We start from the raw sequence: 21487 nt of genomic DNA, 5'->3' as shown, positions 1-21487 counted from the left end.
GTCTGTCGTTGAGGGTGTTGCAGTCAGTGTGGAGGGTTTTTTTTTTTAATCTGTGTTCTCGCCACAGAGCGATAGCCTCGAAGCTGTGTGTGTGTGTGTGTGTGTGTGTGTGTGTGTGTTTTCTTTTACTTGATATCTGTGCGAACACTATCGCACTTGCACCCTGTGGTGGAAAGCTGGAGGCTGAGGCTGGCTAGGTGGCTCTCTGCATCCATCAGTCACACTGCGAAAACGGACGGACGATCGGTCGGTCCACACCAGACGGGGGTGTGTGTGTGTGTGTGTGTGTGTGTGTGTGTGTGTGTGTGTGTGTGTGTGTGTGTGTAGGGGGTCCGGGTCAAGCCATCCTGGAAGAGAGAAATGTAGACTGATGATCAGTCGACGCTGTTTAGGACAAAGAGGCGAGTCTGGCTGCTTGGCTGGGGGGCTTTTCCTTTTCCAGCACAAAGGCTAGTTAGCACAGAGCAGGCAGTGCAGGCTCGTCTGTTTGTCTGAGCCTCTGCTTCTGCTTCTGTCTGGGTTCGACCGCGATGAAGACGATTTGTCCAACAAATTTACCTCTTTGTCTTCCCTTTGTCAGCTCTGTTTTTTCTTTTTCCGCTGTCGCTGTCGTCTGACGTCTTGTGGGGGTTTTTCGAAAAATGCGTGTAAAGCCTGAAAATGTTTCTCTCTGTCTTTGCATGTCTTTGTGTGTGCGCAGGAATCGAGCTGAGCCTTCTCAACAAAATAAGTTATCTGCAGTGGAGGGAAGGGAGGAACATGGGAAGCTTTTTTTTTTCCTTCTCTGTCCTGTGCGCAGAGACGTTTTTTTTTTTTTGGACTGCAGTCCATGCCTCGTAAAAGGTACTAATAAGTGGCAGTGGTTGAGGAAGAGACAGTGTTTGTGTGAGGGAAATAGAGAGAGGGGGGGAAAGGTGTCACTCAGTGCCCTGCAGCTGACTGCGGCTCCTCAGTAGACTCTCGTACTTCACCTGCTCCCTGAGACCCTAACTTGTGAGCTCTCTTGATAAAAAATCACGGGTTAGGCTCTTGGGACGCGGGCGGAGGGCACAATCGACTTTTCTACCGAATGTTCCAAGGGTGGAGTCGGGAATGAAGCACCAACTGATTCACTGTAAAAAAGAAAAAAGAAACGCCTTTATTGTCATTTTGCACGAGAGAGAGAGCACAACGAGATCAAGTTCGCAGCGTCCGCACTCGATAAATAGGATTAAAATGACGCAGTAAATGTGATGAAATACCAAATAAAGTGGCAAATTAGTGGAAATATTTTTATGGCAGGGAAGAAGAAGAGGAAGTAGTTGTAGTACAATAAAGAGCAAAATGTCTGTTGGATTTCTGTCCCCATCAGCTCCTCCGTCACGTCATGTGAGTGGATCGTAGCCCTGATCGAACTTCACAGGAAGGAATCTGCATGTTTGTCATAGCCGATCACGAAGGGCGGCTTTCGTGGTCGCAGCAGTGTCATCGCCATAAAACCGAAACGCACCAAACGTCTACGCCGAGCTGTGTCGTCGGCCGACATTGTTATCTCTCTCTGTGTCAACATCCTTGTTTGAATACCGTCCGACTAACACATGATCTGATTAGAAATGGCAGGACACAAAAAAAAAGAAGCCACCACACCCCAGACCTGTGTTGATTAACCCCTGTCACCAGCACAGCACAGTATCCCAGCCAGTATATGTGAGCCTCCATCACCAGGAGCAGACTGACACTGATGCCACATCTGCCGCCGCTGCTTTTTTTTCCACAACGTAAAAAACTAAAGACACTTTTCTAGTTTAGTTTTTTTAGCAATCTGCAAACTTTGCCTGCAGCTAACTCATTTATTTACTTTATTTTTAACACACACACACACACACACACACACACACACTCTTTAATTCCAGTTTATGATTTCCAGCATTTCTCAGGCAGCTATCAAAAAAGTGTTTGACAGTTTAAAACACCCTGAATCAAAATGAGAATTTAACTTTATTTCCCTAAGAAGCAGAGTTCCAAGTTTTCATCCACTAATTTACAAAGAAATGAAATCAGCAGGCCTGAAAGCCTTTTTTAAAGAAAATGTGTCATCACAAATACAGAGCAGCTATTTGTTTTCCAGACAGATTTATATGAATAAAAAAAATCATATTCATGATTTAAAGAAATGGATTTCACTTGTCAGTCAGTGACAATAGGCAAAAAGTTGCTGACTGTGTTCAAGTCAGACGTCTTGCAGCGTGTTGAATAAAAATCAGAGGCACTCTTTTAAAATGTTTAATCATTTCCGCCTGATTTTTTTTTTTGCTCGGCGTCTTAATTTGATAATTTCTCGTCAGGAATTCGCCCATTGTGTCGAGATCTCACAACCAAATTGGTTAATGGTCTAAATCGACGTTTAAACTGGAGGCGTAGGACGAGTCACACAGACAGACAGACAGACAGACAGACAGGCTGGCTGGCAAGGAGACAAGATTGAACATTGAATAGAAAATGAAAATATTTGACTGGTCTCTTATGAACGCGACTATAGAAGTGCAATTACAATAAATTAGGCCTGATAAAGAAGAAAATAGTTCTTTTCCTTTATGCCATTCAAAGGTGTGACTTCATTTACAATTACAGCTTGACCTGGTTTTTAAACTTTCAATTTTTCCCAAGGCGGCGTGCTTTTCTGAAAACCTAATTTCTGCTAAATTACCCATATTAGGAATGCAGTTCAAAACAATTGATTTTCTCTCTAATACCCTCCTCTCCATCTTTCTCCCAGTCTCCAGTCTCCCTCTCTCCCTAATTATTTTCTTCCCCCCGTCTCCCCATTTGGTTTCATAGTGAACAATGCCGATGCCAACTAATCAGTCTGTGCCTATGCCACAGAGCCCCCAGCAACAGCTGAAGGAGTGCCATGCCCCATGAATACCAAACAGCCAGGCACAGTGCGACAAGTGCTGAGCAGTCAGACGCAGCACAGCCAGAGCGGAGCTGGTGCCCACAAAACAGCCAGACAGTTTTATTAGGGTCTGTCTGACACGCAGCAAAGTCTGGCAGCACACGAGCCCACTGATGAAATCCTCACCGCTCCCCCAACAGTAACAAAGCAGCATGCTCAGAGCAATCCGCCAAGGATCCAATAAATATCACCCCGTAAAAATCAGCTCCCGGCCAGTTTGTAACTCCGCTGAATGGGGAATACAAACTTTGTTCAAAGTCAAACTCGCTCTCAGTAAGCAACAAAGTCGATCTTTTTTTTTGTGTGTGTGTGTGTGTGTGTGTGTGTCATCTAAACATTACAGTGCGTCTGACACAAACAGGGGAAAGAAGAGGGAAATCTCCTTCAAGGACGTTTTGGAAAATACGTTTGTTTTATTGACTCGAGGAGGAAAAAAAAGGCAAATCATTTCAGCTCTGCATGTTTGTGCGACATTAATCCAAAGGTTAACTTTCATGTTTCCTTCTTTTCTGCTTCCTCTGTATTTCTTGAGGAGCTTTAAGTTGTTTCACTTTCTGAAACGTGAATATATTTGACATGAGAATGGGTTTGTTTCAGAGTAAGAGCAGTGCTTGTAATTCTCAAATGCTCATTTTTATTAAATGTTTTAATTTGGATATAATTAGATTGAATCACAGTTCATTTGAAAGTGGTCGCCAAGGTCAAATTACTTAACGGCGGCGTTTAATATTGTCTTTTATTGTCCTTTAAGAGAAGCATTGATGTTCTGTTTACACACCTGATCGATACGGATCGAAATAAATGACAGTTCAGACAAAAGAGAGTCAGATCTGCATAGAAACTGATTTTGTGCACGAGTAAACGAACGCAGCGCCTGAGCCAAAATCTAAATAACATAATGCACAGTGAATATTATCGTCCCTCGTCCCTAAATAAACAGCGTCCGCCGTTTCTGTGTGTGTGTGTGTGTGTGTGTGGTTTCAGCACTCAGCTCGTCTTCTTCAAGTTCCTGCAGGAAAGATTGATTCAGACCTTGAATAGGTGTAGATAAACCAAAGGCTCCAGCTGATGGACCCGAGTGTGCGCCAGAGATTACACTCCATTGTTCAGAGGTGGTCATGTAACACACTGCGCCGCCACATCGCTCCCTGATAAAAGTAATAAGGACAGATTAACATTTATCCACACACACACACACACACACACACACACATTTGGATTTAGTGAATCGGAGGACTCGTTTTTTTTGCTCTTCTTCGTTTGTTTCTTGCATTGATTGTCAGTTTGTGTTGTCTTGTGAAGCAGCTTAGTGTTCAGTGGATCTCTTATCGTGGAGGAGGTGCAGGTGGTGGTGGTGGTGGATGAAGGGGGGCGTCAGGTATGCCTGATAGCGGAGCAGCATGGAATAGAGGAGGGGGCAGGGGTGGGGGACGTCTGAGTTTCCAGACACTGCGGCAGGAGGCCAGACAGTCACCTGAACACACACACACACAGAAGTCTGCCTATAACGACACACACATCAGAAACATCCAGACCCCCCCTCACCTCTGAAAGTCTGCACTAAAGCCAATTCAATTTAGTTTTTTTTTTTTAATTCAATCAGGGGTATAAATCATAGTGCCACTCACAATGTAATTATCCCCGAATGCATCGAAAGCACAAAAGTTTCTCTATTCTCCGGGTGACGGGGACGAGAGATAAACTCCATTAACTTTTTTTTCAGATTACAGTAAGTGCTGTGGGAGATTGTGGGGACGGGGTGTGGGGGGGGTGTCTGTGGAAAGGACGCTGAGACGCTGAGCGTTTCCACCGTGGGCCTCGTGGGCATGGAGCAGACGAGTCTGGAAAAGTGGGCCGATGATTGAAAAAGCAAACAACAAAGCTCAAAGGGAGCGGACTGATGGCCTGGCAGGCCGGAGGTCTCTCAGCACGGCCAACTGGAATGCTGTCAGACCTGGTTTGTTGTGTGTGTGTGTGTGCGTGTGTGTGTGCGCGCGTGTCGGCATCGCACATGTGTGTTTGTGTCGGCGGTATTTGAGGTGTACACCCCCCCTCCAACCTCTCCAACCCCTCTTGCTCGGCTAACTCCCCGGGTCCGGTCTTATCTCCCCTTCTTTCTCTTCATCTGTGATTCACTTCGGAGGCGTTGCCAGGGAAACCTGGTATCTGGCTAGCAGCTTGATGGAGTTATTGAACTGTAACTGGCTGGGATAATTATGCTCTGTCTTGCAGGTTGGCTATCCAGTGGCTGGGACTTGAATGTGACCTATAGCTGGCCTAGCATTGTCGCCACGGGCGAAAAAAGCTTTTAACCCCCGCGGCCGGCGAGAGCAGCCGAACCGCTGTAACTTTGTGGCAGAGATGCCCAATCAGTTTGCACTTTCCTGCCTCCTTCTTTGGTAGCAGAGATTCAAATGAGTGTAACTGTAACACACACACATACTTTCACACACATGTTCTAGCCTAGTCACATTCTGGTGGTTTGCTTTGTGTCCCCGAAACAGGTCACGGCCACAAAATTCCTAGCGTGTCCTCGAGTGCATCCGCTCGGCTCCCGTGGACACACATCTCTCTGTCTTTGATGTTCACAGCACAAAAGAAGCTGGAGTTTAAATACAGATAGTGATGTAAATATATTTATAGTTTTCTGGATCATACCCGCTTTATATTGTGCTTGCAGTTTTCTGTTGCACTTCTCCCGAGGGTTTTCCCGCCGGTGAACTCGGTCAAACCTTCCGTGCGTTTTCCATTTTCCCACGCTCATTCTAAATTGCTGTCATTATCTCTTCTCGTCTAGGAGTCCTGGCGATTGTCTGTCTGTCTCCGCGTTTGAAGGTAAGACAGATCACACATTACAAATTTGCAAAATCTTTTCTTTCTCTCTCTGTCTGTCTCTCTCTCTCTCAGACAGGACTGTGCTCGGGTGCGTGGACCGCCTGCTATGTTTTGCTTTGCGCAGTTGCAGTCGTAGAGTGAGTCAGTAAAAGTGTCAGACCGCCGTAACAGACGGCCTGCGCGGGATAATTAGCCCGGAGTCATTTGGAAGCAGCTCAGCTCGGCCCAGGTGCCCACTGTGCACAGAAAGAGACCAGACGACCTTTTACTCAGCTCCATCCCACTGCAGTCACTTAAAACAGTGATGGATGTTTCCCTTAACGCCTCGCTCCCTACCCAGGCCCTCGTTCTGCTTTTTCCTCTCCACCCTCCTCCCTTCCTCTCTCTCATCTCACCTTATTTGTCCTCTCTTTCTTGTTTTTCTCCCGCTTTTTTAAAGCCCCCATTCTCTCTCTCTCTCTCTCCCTGTGTTCTTTCATAGTGATGCAGAGGAAGAGGAAGAAGAAAGGTGTGTTGAGGAGGTGGAGGTGGAGGAGGAGGTGGAGGAGGGGGGGAGTTTCCTGCCAACACAGGAGCAGAGTCAGTCCCTTCCCCTCCTCCTCCTCCTCCTCCTCCTCCCCTTTCCCCCTCAGCTCCTCATTAGTATGCGGCGGCTGTTGCTCAGGTGACACGGCCACTGGATTCGGTCCCGGCTCTGCAGGAACATCAGCAGCATGGCGGGGAGCGGGATAGCAGGTAAGGACAATACGAGAACAGGAGGGGAGGACGGAGGAGAAGGAGGGATGGACTCTTCTTTAAGGACCCCCGCACACACACACACTTCACACTGCTGTAATGCACACACACACATATTTTCAAGCCTCCCAAAAGCAGGGACGGACAGAAGAAGTGTGTTTTCTTGAATTAAAATCACAGTCTGCCGAGTAATTACTATTTAAATGATTAATGAGTTAGAATATTCTGTATTTTACTCTACAAATATCGTTCTCTCCTGTTTTATTTGACAGAAAAATGTTTTAACATCCACGTCTCATGTTGTAAATGTGACTTATTTCAATAAAGGTCAAAAAATATCACGCTCTCTGTGTGTGAGTGTGTGTGTGTGTGTGTGTGTTTGGTTATTGAGAAATGTTTTATTCCATGTAAGCAAACAACGAAGGAATCCTGCAGTTTCGCCTCATTTTCATTGTTTTCACTTGTAAGGTTTTCATTCCCCTTGATATGTAGGATATTGGTTTTGTTGCCAAAGGCAACAGTGCTGTATTAGACAAATACTTATATGCTCTCTAAGTGTGTGTGTGTGTGTGTGTGTGTGTGTGTGTGTGTGTGTGTGTGTGAGGAATAGGGTAGGAAAAGGAGGAAAAAGAGTCGGTGTGTTTTTGTTTGCTCTATTTATGTGTGTGAGAAGTAGAAGCAGACTGTGTGTGTGTGTGTGTGTGTGTCGGTGTGTGTGTGTTTGTGTGCGTTGGGGGAGCAGTGCGGCCAGGCTGCAGATATCATCCATCTCCCTGTCACCGGCCCAAGGGCTGCTGGGAAAGTGGCAGACAGCTCCCCGGCTCTGACAACAGAGGCTGCATCCTAATTTTTCCGACACAGAAAAAAAAAAAAACCTTGCTCCGCTCCTCCCGCAACCACCCAGTACGGAAAACCATTAACCCCACGATCCGGGAACAAAGCACGGGAGCTGAGCCCGGGCCACCGCTGGCTGCTCCCCATCATCCGCCACACTGCGAGCAGCAACACTTCCATAAAACATTCACAGCACCTTCGCGTCGGAGCTCCACATATCGAGGAGCGGCGTGAAATTAGTTCATTTCTTAAGTCACGTCTAATGAGGAGGTCGTGTTGCCGACTGATACTCTGCAGTGATTTCATTTGTGGAGTGCGTTTTTCAAAATAAAAGTCCTCCTTGCGATAGCTTTTCTAACTGGATTACATGCTTCCTGGTTAACCGTGACTAACTGTGTTAGAAAGCTGTTGTCAGACGTTCTATAGCTTTTGTTGTTTGTGCCAGCACTTCTGATTTCACCATCTCTCCGAGTGTTTCACTATCTCTGATCATCAAATCAACGCAGGCGCGAGGATTAAATCAGAGCTCGTTAATGTGTCATGTGTGGAGCCGTTAGCAAGTTTGCTCCTGCTTGTTATTTCAGTTGTTCCAGTTTCCCTGAAGTGAGGAAATGAAACACTTTAAGGCTGCGTCCTTCTCACATCAGGCCACAGTCTGAAGATTTCATGAGCACTTATTTGAATCCAACAACACAACATATAACAGTGGAGAAATAGTGTAAATATATACACTTGAATGAATATTCAGAGAGGGAAAAAGTAGAAATAATCTCTGTGAAGCAGAATATTTCTGTACTTTTTGGACAAAATACAGAAACATTCGACATGTTTTGATGTTTTATAGATAGAAATGTGAATAAATAAATAATTTTCAGCTATTTTGATTCACTTATTACCTTAGAATAAATTAGAATATTACTTGCATCTGTCAAAACCTGAGCTGATACTTTACTTCAGTGACATTGTCTCTTTCTAAAGACGTTTCTGGAACAATTCTTGCTCCCAAACTCTGCAATTTGTTCTTTGTAAACCATGTAATTTTCATGAATCAAAAGATGAATTGAAAATATTGAAAATGTTTGTTAAATAAAACTTTTTCTAACTCATTTGTTTGTTTTGTTTTTTTACATTTTGTATTTGCATTTAGCATCTTTTGAATATAAGAAGATCATGACAGAAGACTGCATCTCATTCAGACGGTACTAAACAATGCAAGATATGACACACACACACTTTTCATTCAAGCTGTCACGACAGAGGGAGTTTCATTCGGCTGATGTGTGGACTGACTCCTCCGAAGGCTTTAAAAGCCATGAATTTCTGATCAAAGCTGCGAGGACGTGGCCTGTTTCAGATCTTTGATTATTGTTCACAGATCAGCAGAACACGCTGGTGGGATCAAACACGTTCAGTATAGAATAAACCGTCCACATGTTGGGTAGGAGGCAGTGTGTGTGTGTGTGTGTGTTAACTACAGTCTGCATGCTTTGAAGCAGAAAACAGTCGACTGAGGATGAACCTGATCCTGTGCTTAAATACATAAAAACAAAACATGTGGAGGTGACATAACAATAATATGTCAGAATAATGCACCTTCATTTTAACCCTCCTGTTTCCAAATGACAAGCAGTTGTTAAATGAATTATAACACACTATAGGAAGAGGACGTTTGTAGGATCTGTATAAACTTATACTGAATTATTGACAGTGTAGTAAAACAAAATCTGTTCCTATTTAATATTAATGTGGAATATTTAGTGTTGATTTATTATGTTTACTACTTTTTTATTTTTTTATTTATTTACAAAGATTTCTTCACACTCCACGACGATGCAGCTGAACGCTCCAGAAGAACTTTAGTAAGTGGTTTTTAAAAAAAGTTTAATGAAGCTCTGAGTTCAGTGAGTCTTCATGAATATTAAACACTTTTATAAACACTTTTAAAGCGACCTGTGAATGATTTATTCACAGTTAATAAACACGTTATAACACGATAATCACTCTGATTACCGTCAATGAACTATTAACTCTGCAAACATCAGTTACAGATGCAGAGTAATATGTATTTATATCTAAAAACAAATACATCACAAATTATTGTAAATATATTGTGTAGATAAGTGTTGGATCTGCTGATGAAGACCACCAGATGCAGCTGAAAGCACCAGAAGAACTTTAGTAAGTGAAATAAAAAGTCATTTCATCAACATCTAATGAAGCTCTGAGTTCAGTGTGTCCTCGTGAATATTAAACACTTTTAAAGCTCCCTGTTCATAGGTAATAAATACTTTATATCGAAGAGAAGAGTCACTCATCTTTTTATTTATCTATTTATTTTGCATACAGAAGCTTTAGGTGCATATTAAATGAATCTGCTGATGAAGACCAACAGATGTAGCTGAAAGCTTTGGAAGAAATCTAATAAGTGGAGTAAAAAGTTAGTATGTAGTTAGTTAGTATTCAGGTTTAATGAAGCTAAAGTTCAGTGTCTTCATGAGTATTATCTCTGTTAACAGTAAATAAACACTTTATAACACGATCATGTAATTATGATCTGAATATGATTGTTATAGTGTGTCATCAATCATCTATTCACTGTGCAGACATCAGTTCCAGATGCAGATTAAAATGTACTTATATCTGCTCACAGACACATTATCAAAGTGTTTGAATTCACCAAAATAAACTGTAATAAGTAACTTTTCAGAGGCTCAGAGCCGACACGGCTAAGCAGATTACTGTGAGCTCCTCTTCAGCAATGATGCATTCGTGTCACATGGCTTCGAGTAAATAAGAGCCTCCTACAGTCCTTGAAAATAAAAAAAAAACATTCAGCTGAGCTTTTGGGTCATGAGAAATGAGGCTCAGAACTGTACTTTGATTTATATTCCAGAGCCCTGACTGTCACTAACGAGGAAGTACCAAATGATACATTCAGCTTTACATAAACCAGAAGAACCCGATGACCTCAGTCATTTATTTATTTTTTTTGCTGACATGAAGAAATAGCAGCAGAACATACAGCTCGCTGGATTTGTCATTTGTGGTTTACATTTCTATGTTTGGCTTTCTGTAAAACACGAACTCCATAACCATGTGCACATGTGAAAGAGCTCAAGAGGAGAAACCAAAAAATCTACAGACAAGTGCAATCACTGCGTCCTCAGGCCTCAGATATGATGACATAAACGCAGCGTGGGCTTTTAGTTTTTGACCATTTGAGGAATAAATGTGCAAGAGGTGGTGTCTTCATGTCAAAGAAACAATATCCAGAGCAAACCACGCTTAATAAGTGAACTGCAGTCGAAAGCCAAACTGTAACAGTTTACAGCATTTCAGCATGAAATACAGTTTCCACACAATAAACGCCACCCTACCTCGCTCTGCTGAGGAGAATGTGCATGGGGGGGTGGTGGGCTGAAGCTTCCCAGCTGTTTAAAAAAATAAAAAAATAAAAAGTCCCTGTGACTGTGATTCAGCCACAGCTTCAAAGAGAGCTCTCTGTAAAAAAAAACCTGGGAGTCCAACTCCGTGCTGGGCACAAAGACGAAAATCTGAATGAGTAAAATAAACATCATGCTTGTACATGTTACCAGAATCTGCTGACTGTGTCTCTGTGCGTGGCCTCCGGGAATCTCACATTAAAAAAAAAAAAAGAAAAAAGCTTCTCAAATGAGGGTTGAAAACAAATAAACTCAGCCACAGACTATGGCAGAAAGTGTGTGTGTGTGTGTGTGTGTGTGTATTCTCAGCTGTAAAGTAGTCACTACATGAACATATCAACTTTGTAGTTTTTATGCTTTTCAAGATCTCCATGCACAAGAAAAGATATTTGTATATATCGCTAATGTGAAGTTTATTTAAGTTGATATTAACCGATGACGACTTTTTCTCATTTCGGTACCGTTCAAATGACCCGTGCCACATGGGATTACACGGCACACACAGTAATACCGCATATAAACAGCCCTCCAGCAGTTTGGTATTCATGTTCCAAAAGAAAAACAAATGTTACATACTTTACATGGTCCCTGAACCAAAGAAAACATTCTGCGAGAGCCAATTGGATCACACGTTTGCCTCCGTGGATTTAACAGCGTAGTTTCTGTGTTTTCGACCTCGCTTTCTGAGCACGGAGGAGAAACTCTCCTGTCTTTTGTCTGTTCTGGGCTACTGTAGAAACATGGTGGATTGCGTGGAAGAGGACCTGTGGCGTGTGCGGATATTAAAAGGCTCAAACACATTCTGATTTTTATTCTCATGTGATTGTTCACTGGTGAAATCTGACGTATTCTGTAAACAGAGCCCCCCCTAAATCTGTAAATCTGACACACTGGACCTTTAACTTTATATTTAGCAGCATCATCATCAGGTCGTTTATCCAGTTTCTGATCAAAATGCTGCAAAGGTTCAGCTGGAGAGATAAACTAAGACACTGAAACTCCTCGACTTGTTTCTTATGAGCCAAATATCTGAAGATTGTCTTCAGCTTTTATTATTTCTTTATTCCAGCAGCGACAATATAAAACAAAATGCATTTAATTTTCATATGTTGTTCTTCAACATTCGACCAACATTAAACTCTGTTTCCAAATAATAAGATCCAACACTTGTGTTGTTCACGTTTGATTAAACCATATGTTTTTTACTTTGGGCTTATTTCAAATCTCAGTAATCTTCTTCTTTCAACTACTGAAAAACAAAATCCAACCAATATTCACTTTTTTTCTAAATGTTTGCTTCATATCCAGTTTTTCCGGTCTGATTCACAGTTTACTCATAAAAATTCCCCAGTATACTTTACGAGGTCCCGCCCCTGTCAAACTCATTTATTCCTAAAAAAGTATGTCATGGTTTTATTTCTTCAGATCTCCAAAGATCGATGAACTTAGTTCTACCTACAAACAAATATATACGTTTTTCTCTACGTTACATTTGATTTATTTGTGTTTACACGCAGCTGTGTGCCTCTTCTAGTGACAGGAAACATAAATTAATATCTATTGATCACTTCTGATGTAATCTTACTTCTGAACATGAAAGATGATTCTCTCTCAGATGTTGTACAATAAAGCACATACAGTCTATAGGCCTGAACATACACATGCACACACTTAAATATATACTGTACATCTCTTCAGTTTATTGATTCATCTTTATTTCACAGTCTCACACAACAATCATGGCGGCCACGGCTTGCCACGCAGCCAGGCGAGCGTGCACCTCCTCGTGTCCTGCCATGCACACTGAGCAGCACATTGCAGGAGTAGAAAACTTGAATATACAGATGTCTCCGTCCTTCACGGGCTCACTGGTGCCTGCACACAAGACAGCACAGCACAGCACAGCACAGCACAGCACAGGACTGCTGCTGCTGCTGCTGCTGCTGTTCAGGCAACAGCCTGTCAGACAGACATCCATCAGTGCTCAGACGGGAGGATACAGCCGATTCACTGCGGCTCTTGTCTCAATGATGTAAATAGATGGGAGAGGACAGACCTGTGTCAGAATTAGCTGCTGGAACACAGAAGACAGAGCTGCTGTGTTCGTCGGTGTGGTGAGGAGACAGTGTATCATCTGTGAGAAGTTCAAGCCTCAGCACATATATGGAAACATTTCAGTCTGGAGAAGTGACTGACAGCTCTTCATACCAGAGGCCCGTATAATTACCAAACCAATGTACAGCTCTGAAAATAGATTTTTAAAATCAGACTCCTCTCCAGATGTTCCCCGGCTTCTTACAATAAGAAACATCACCATAACAATGAGTCAGTGATAATATTTTTCCTGTGGTCTAATATCCTCAGGTCTAATACTCATGTGCAGACCTCGCTGTCACCGGATTGGCTGAGAGACCTGCAGTGCTGCCTCATCGCCTCAGAGAGAGCTCTGACGCCATCTTGTGAGGGATGCGGGAACACTCAGCATCAGCACCATCAGCATCCACCCTCCATCGTGCCATTGTTTCTCTGCCTTCACTCCTTTTAGACTCTCTTATAATAGAAAGGTCAGTCGTAACGTAACCGGCAATTTATCTCGCAGAGAGTGAGACAAGAAGATTGATACATGTGTCGCATAAATAAGTAACAGGAATCAGCCTGGCTCTGTCCAAAAGTGAAACTTTACATGGATACATTTTCAGGAATATAATTAAATAAAATCAGGTAATTGAAAGTAGAAAAATTGACTTAAATACAGAATAATAATAATAAAAAAAGCAAATAAAAATAAATGGGAATGCATGAAGAAAGATGATTCAAAGACAACCTAACAGATGCAACAAAACTAACAGCCGAGTGGAGGGAGATGTCAATCAAACACATCTGCATACACCCACACACACTCCTGAGAACAGTGACAGAAATATGCAGATGATGTTAACACTAACGCATCGAGCAGGATTTTACTTCTGCGGGAATTCAGGGAGAAAAAAAAAAAGCAACAGTTCTGTTTTTCTGTTTTTTGGACTTTGGACTGAATCATCTGAGAAGTTTTAAGGGGAAGTTTCTCAAACAAACAAGCCAGATTATGTAATTATAAGGCGAAATCTTCATCTGCAAAGAAACCAGTAATTAAAGATGGAAAATAAAAGTAGTGGAGTAAAAAAACAGAATATCTGCTTCTGAAAAGTAGCAGAGTATGAATATAAATTTGCAGAATATGGAAATACTCAACTAAAGCGCCTCAGAATTGCACTTAAGGAGAGCTACTCGAGTAAATGGGTTTAAATGTTGTCTGATGCCGTGATGGAGGGCACGGAAATGACCCCAACACCTCAAAGCCTGGATGATAACCAACCAAAGTTATCTGCATGGCTGAACACCACAGGAGCTAAAAGATATGTGAGCCTCTCTGCATATTATCAGACCTGCTCATCCTTGAATAATATCATGTCAGCAGTGGTGACAGGTTGACATCATCTTCTCTAATATAAATCAAGCTACATCGCCATAGAGGAAACTCTTCCTCCTGTTACTATGGGACTCCTGTTGAAGTAAATATCACACATCACAGTATTAGAAGTGACAGGGAGGGTAAACAAACAAGTGGTGGGATTGCGAGCAGCTGTGGGCTGAAGTGAGCGACCACAGAAACTTAAAAATGTAAATGATGTTCACTTGGAGAACCGCCGTGTTTATACGCTCAGAAGGAGAGAACAAGCTCCTCTGGCTGCCGTGCTGTCACCATGAATTAGTCAGTCACCGCTCGTGCCCACAGAGATCCAGCAGCAGGTGACAGTGATACACATTTTTGAATCTTGACAGTGTTTTTTATTTATGCAAATCCCGTCCTGAAGAGCCCGTTCTCTCCTCAGCCTGATGGAGCGTCCCATTAACTTTGTGGTTCATCACTGATCGGTCTGTCTGGGAATAAACACGCAATCAACACAGCCCCAATGTACAATGTGAAAATGATGTGTGAGCATCACTTCACTGATTACTAAGTATTTACTTCTTAAAGTGAGGCCAAACAATAAACCACTGCATGACATAAAAAAACTGTATAAAATCTGACAAATCAGCTTTTTTCTTTCTACAGGGTCGAGCTGAAATATCTCTTCTGATCGAATTTTAATTGTTTTATATCAATTCCTAGAGGACGAACCTTCAGTTCTTCTAATGCCACACGCAGGACTGCCACTAAACATTGCACAAAAAATCCAGGATTCCCAGTTAATGTTGATCCCAAGACTTTTCCTCTAGTGCCACCGTGTGGTTTGTTCACGTCTCCCTCAGGAGGAAACTCTAATAACTTTGGGGATCTCTGAACTTATCGTGCAGTGTCCCATATTTGATAAAATGTTTGGTGCATGATCAAGAAACTGTCAAACTAATAGAAGAAGGCAGAACACTGAGTTAATTTGCATAGTTTCATCTTTCTTTCTTTCTTTTTTCAAATAACTAAGGTCAGGTGTGATAGGTAGGTTTTGACCATCTGAGCTGAGTAGCTCCACCCTCTTACCCTCTCATTGGCAGACACACACACACACCCACACACACCTGGAAACCATTGGCTCATTAGGAGGTCATGTATGTGGGTAACTCTTGATGCATGTGTCCTGTGGCTGGGCTCCTGGAAGGTATGTTTCAAAGCTGACCTTGGTTTAATCTTTTAACTTTTAAAGACTTTTATTCATCTGTGCACATTTTTCAAGTCTTTGGGTTGAATATGTTTCCAGACAATGTTCCCATCAGCCTCAGCTTTACTTTGGAGTTAAGTAACACATGTTAACCTATGATGGTGAACATGTTAAGCCTGCTAAACATCAGCATGTTTAATACGGACTCTGTGATATCGCCCCTCACACAGCTGCTCGCATGGCTGTGTGGACTCTTTAGTCTCGACCTAAGAGGTCAGTTTCCAAGGTAACGACACTGTATGGTGTGTGTTTTGTGTGTAGTTTGTGCAGTGACCACAATAAATCACTACTCGGGCAAAAACAAAAACAAGGGCACATTTCTTTTCACAGATAATTACCGCACAGCGACTGCAGCGTGTGCCAAGTTTGATGAACTCTGAGCCATACATCACTGTCATCATTATTAAGATGAATAATTACTCTTTCCGTTTGTCGGGTGACACAAGCCAAACGTGACTGATGTCAGCTGTGGTGGCCGTGTGGAGCAGCACTTTGTTTACGACCTCAGTTATTTCTTTAAGAGGTCACACCGCACAACCAACAAACATTTAGGGCGTATGATGGTGACTGAATATGTTATGCATATCTATGTTTTCTTACCTTAAAATGAGCCTTTTATATCTACAGATGATGCAGGTCCTCTTCCACGTTTCTACAGTAGCTCAGAACGGGGTTTTCATCTGAGCAGGAGAGCTTGAGTCTTTTTTATCAGTGATTGAAAAGTGACCACGACAGAGCTGCTATCCAGCTCACAGAGGGAAACAGTGTGCGGCTCAGTGCCGCCTCCAGACATGTTATCATAAAGTATTATATTACCAGTGCAGCTGAGGAACAGTGCTCCAAGCTACAACACCCAGGATCTAGTCGACGTCTGATGGTTTTAGGCTTTTTTTTGTGGCTTATCTTTCCTGTAGAGGTCGGGGTTAGTGGCGACAAACAGCATCGACTCTCTGTCCTAAGACCTGACTCTGCTTGTCATAGTTTACAAAGCGTAGCTGAGACAGAAACCGCCTGCTGACTTTGAAACGAGCCACGTTCGTCCTGTTTTTATATACTTTTTTGAAAAGCAAAGTTTTCATTGAGTTACAGTATGTGTCCACAGAGCTGCTGCAGATTAGAAGAGAGGCAGTGAAGGGCAGATCGGTCCGAGCCTGGAGAGGTGGCTGTCATGTGTTACAGGTACGACTGGATAGACATGAAGCAGCACGTCACCTTGGTCAGAGATAGTGCTGTATTGTTATGAAGTAGGACAGCAGTCGCTCCAGGTACTAAATAATAATCTTTAACTAGAGAGAAAGTTCAGAGGAATCAGTGCAAACTGTGGTGCAAGGTTTGAAATCTAGGAAAAGGTCTTGAGATTGATCCTTAATTTTGAGTCAGTCACTTCTTGGTAGGACTTAAACTTTGTCCAGAGTTACTTTTAGCTTCTTTAACGTCCTCAGTGTAATAAAATGACTACAGTAATGCCAGCCAAAAGCAGGCCTCCAAAAATGATGCATCGTAGCTGTATCACGTCACACACCTTTATTTCTCAGTTTGTACATCCTTGATCCCTTTCCTTCTCCAGCACCTTAGTCCCCCCTCCTACCTGAAATGCGAGTGGAGGAGGCAAGGAAGAGAAAGGAGAGAGGAGTTACAGGCATTTGACAAAATGAGACATCCTCGCTGCGTCGTCTCTTTGCATCACGTGTGCTTCCGTGCTCACACCTCCTTGGACAAGGAGATAAGGTGTCATAAAATCGTGAAATATAAATCAATGTATGCTTCAGTGGCCGTGGCCTGCAATATCTGTCTGTTGATTGGTCAATTAACTCTGGTCCATACTGAAATATTAAAATTACTGGACAAGTTTGCAGTAAAATTTGCGACAGATTTTCATGTTTTCCAGAGAGGAACACTCGTCATCTAGTGCCATAATCAGGTTTTAATTTGTCTACTTCTTTAAGACGGTGAACATGATATTTCCTTTTTATGATTATTGTCAAACTCATGAGTTATTTGATTTCACAGCTCTGCACTCCTCAACAATGTACACAATCAAACACTGCTGCGACTCGATATTCAGAGAGTTGTTAGCAGGTTAATCTCCAGCTCGTCAATCCCTGCGAGAGCAGTTGGTGCTGATCAATTTTCTGATCATCTAATCTAGTCTTATTGAACACCAATGTCCAGCAGCAGACCCCTGATCATTGAATCAACTCTAAATCATGTCGATAAGGACTCGACCTGTAAAGACATTCGCATGAATTCATAAAATACAACAAAAGAAGTTTAATTTTCTCAATAGTCGCAGACAGACGCCTGGACTTTAATCTCTTTGTGACGTTCGTCTGATTAAACGCCCCCGAGTGATCGGAGGGGCTCGTGGCCTCCTGTGCTCGCAGCCTGCAGCCACTTTGATTGAGAAATGTCACCGTCACTTCTGACATAATCACCGCTCGCTCTGCCGTCCATCCCCTTTTGTGTGGGGAGCATTAAAATGCTGAGGCAAAGATGAATATATCATGGAAAAAAAAAAAAACCCAGAGTCAAACTACTGAATGCAGAAGTGATAACACTTTGAAATAATCGTACAAACATACGGTTGAAGGGTTGGTTTGGATTTTTTGAAGTAGGGTTATATGAGGTACTTATTCATCGTTGGTGTATTAAAGTTGATTGCAGTCGGTATGCCTCCTGTTTGGAGAAGCACACAGGGCACCGGAGCTAAGCTGCTCTGGATGGGGGCGTATTAAAGCCACCCCAAAAAAATATATAGCAGTTTAAGTGTACGTTAAATTTAGAATATTAACACCTCTTTACTCTGCTGTCAGGCCGAGCTTTCTAACGGGAAACTAAAGTGTTTATATCACTCACTCTCTCTAAAGCCACCAGACAACACACAAACTAATCAAGACAGTGACGCACGAGCAGCTCCAAGTCTGGTGGCTTTGAAAGGAGACTGCTGCTCACTGTTAAAGAAATGATCAAGTCGGTATGAGTCATTAGTTAACACTTAAAGGTCGAGTGTTACCTGAGTAAGGCGGACATGGGATATAATATTCATAACTGTTTTTGTGCACGTATAATCACCTGAAAATAAGAAAATGATTCTTTTATATTTACACTGGGAGCGGGTCCTCGTTCATGGAAGGTGAGGAGATTGCAATGCAGCGATTACACCACTAGGTGCAACTAAATTCTACAAACTGGACCTTTTTTTTAAAATTATAAGTTAATGAATATTCAATCGCAGCCACTTCATATCTTAATTTAGTTGCTATTAAATCAGCTGCAGTGCAGTTACATAGACTACAAGTCTGAGTCAGAACGTCCTGTTTGCACGACTACATGAGTCTAGTCATGCGATCCTCTTGTTAAAATGAAAACCACTGATGCAGCCTCTATAAGCACAGTTTGTACCCTTTATTATGAAGTGTGAAGTGCTGCAGAGGCAGTGAAAGTAGCTGTTCAGCATTGTTTTGCTTTAAAACGCACTTCCTGATTTTAGTTAGTACGCTCGGTGCTCACGAGTGTGTGTTCAGTGTGTACCAGGCCTGCTGATGTGCCGTCACGCCAAGCCTCCATATTTCACTTCAATGAAATACAGAAGCTTTCTACTGAAGTTATTCTCAGAATGGACCTCTCTGCGTGAAGCCTCTCCCAGCATGCATCGAGAACAGAGGATCCTCAGCTCGCTCACCGAGGCAGTATCTCATTTTTAATTCAACAATGTTTAGTTTGAGCGTCTCTGTCCACCGAATCTCACAGTACAGCATGACTAACATGTTATATAACACGCGCTGTTTATGTAAAAGCAAAACCAACTCATGAAATGACCTTTTTAATGTTCTGTGATATTATGACAGGCAGCCGGGGGTGATCGATGCAGATAGACAGTCTGTCCTCATCAATCAGACGCATTTCAGTGTCTATATCTGAAGATGTTACCACATCACTCATCACCGCCCTTGACAGTCTATTGAATATTTACTGAAATATATAAGGAGGATGTCTGCTTATGTGCAGCGCGTCCGTCTCTCTCCACCGGCTGTGGCAGCGTCGGGTGTTTCATAACGTGCTGATAAGAGCACAGAGGCTGCAAATGAGAAAAGCATGTGTCTGTCTGAACTGTGTGGGAGCTTGTTAAGGACTAAGGTCAAGATGCTATATTCGGTAACACAGTATACTGGGCTTCATCACAGGGTGTCACTGTCACCTAGAACACCCTGCAGCAGCAAGTAAGCACCATAAATAAGATATAACATAGACGTGCAGTACTCGCATTTTTAGATATTCCAGTGTTGCTGCTGCTCAGCTCAAACTACTTTTAAACACGTTCACATTTAAAACTGTGAATAAATCAGTTCGATAAATTATTTTAGGTATTGGGCATCAGGTGTGCATGATGAAGACCATTTCTACATGCACAGATTTTCCAAATGAATCCTTAAAATGCAGCACGGACAAGTTCAGTTTAGATCCGTTTTAAATCAAGTAAAAGTAGCAAGACTACACCAAGAAAACTACAAAAATCTGACTTGAAAGCGAGAGTCTGATGAGCTGCCAGTCAGTGTGGTTGGTTAGAGGCCGGGGGATTAGTTCGGTACCTCGAGTTAGACTTTGTTGTGTGACGTTTTAGAGGATTTGTGCTCAGGACTGCCTCCTTTCTGGTTAGGTAAGAGTAACACTATCAAGAGTACAGTGTGTTCCTCACTCTCTGTCCCGGGCCGGCACGTATCAGACAACCTGACAAGTGCGGTGAGGACATCCTGAACTGGCAAAATTAACCGTAACCAACCTAATAAACTGGATTTTTATATGTAAAATCTAATAGAAGGTAATCGAGTGGAGGTCTAAGGGTCATAAAATAGTACCTGAAGAATATTGCATGACCCTCTTCCTCCGTCTTTGTTCTCCCTCTGTGATTCGACTGAAGCCTCGCTGACATTGTGTGTCCTTTGAGATTCTTCCTGAGCTGTCAGGACTGGCTCATCTCACTGTCTGTGCTGCTCAGGTAACAAGCTCGACTCCTGTCCATGTGACAGGAGAGGAGAGGAGGTTTGCACGGCCTCAGCGTCATCTGCAGTCTGGTTACATACTTCTCTCTGTCTTCGACTGGAAATGCATTTTTTCTTTTGCACATTTCATCAGTCTAATGTTTGCAAATCAACAGGAGAAGAATCCAGTAAAGAAAGACATCACATATTTCTGAAGCAGATGGTGTCGAGTGTCTTGATATAACCCAAACTAGCTGTCAGTCCATTCACTGCTTATGACAGACACCTGACTGTGAGGCCTTATGGCGCTGCTTCACTAATTAAGCTCAAGTCTGAAACTCATTCGGGCCCCTCTGGGAATAACACAACTGTTAAACACAATCAACGTGATGAGCCTGCACGCTTGTCAACCAGCCTCCAGTTCAGTTTCAGCGACAGTATTACTGTCAGATACTGTGCCATAGGAAAGGAGGCTGTGGTGTCTGTTTGTGGTTTCTCGTTTAGAACTATAAATGAATACTGTTTGTACTGGGAAGGTATAAAACACAAGAACCCAGGTGCTTAAACCTGCATTCATTATTTTTTTGGTCAGTTGGGGAGTGAAGCAGCAAGCTAGAAACACATCGAACCCATCAGCTATCGTCTGACAACAATTTCAGGCAACTGGTCTCCATATGAACCAAAGCCTGCTCAAACATGATTGGTTAAAACTAGGCGGACTACAAATGGAAACCAGAACGCTGGTTCGCTTGAAAGCTTCAGATGCCAAAAATCTTGTTTCCATGCCCACAGGTTGTGCAGTCATACGCAGATATCTGAGATTATTACACTGATGCATCACTTTTCTTTTTTTTAGCTGATTAGGGGAACATTTTGGCAAACGGTCGCCTGTTTACACAGCAGTTATGGAGCATAAGTATGTGTGTGTGTATTCCCCAGATTGGAGTCCAATATTCCTTCTTTTTAAGCTCTCTTTGGGTCTCTACCAACTCCTGAGGGAAATATCAGGCTCTTAAACTGCTAGATGCT

At 42.6% G+C, this 21487-nt stretch overlaps 1 long non-coding RNA gene across 1 annotated transcript; it reads left to right on the top strand.

Annotated features, from left to right (window-relative positions):
• Positions 1 to 331: 331 nt before the first annotated feature.
• On the top strand, positions 332 to 6846 carry LOC113744348 (uncharacterized). Its single transcript, XR_003461465.1, has 2 exons — positions 332 to 5770; positions 6252 to 6846. It is a non-coding gene; the product is annotated as an uncharacterized LOC113744348 (long non-coding RNA).
• The last annotated feature ends 14641 nt before the right edge of the window (positions 6847 to 21487 follow it).

The sequence above is a fragment of the Larimichthys crocea genome, chromosome XXII (assembly GCF_000972845.2).
Source record: "Larimichthys crocea isolate SSNF chromosome XXII, L_crocea_2.0, whole genome shotgun sequence".
Lineage (NCBI taxonomy): Eukaryota > Metazoa > Chordata > Actinopteri > Sciaenidae > Larimichthys > Larimichthys crocea.
The sequence above is the reverse complement of the archived record's forward strand: the minus strand, read 5'-3'. Positions and strand labels throughout refer to the sequence as shown.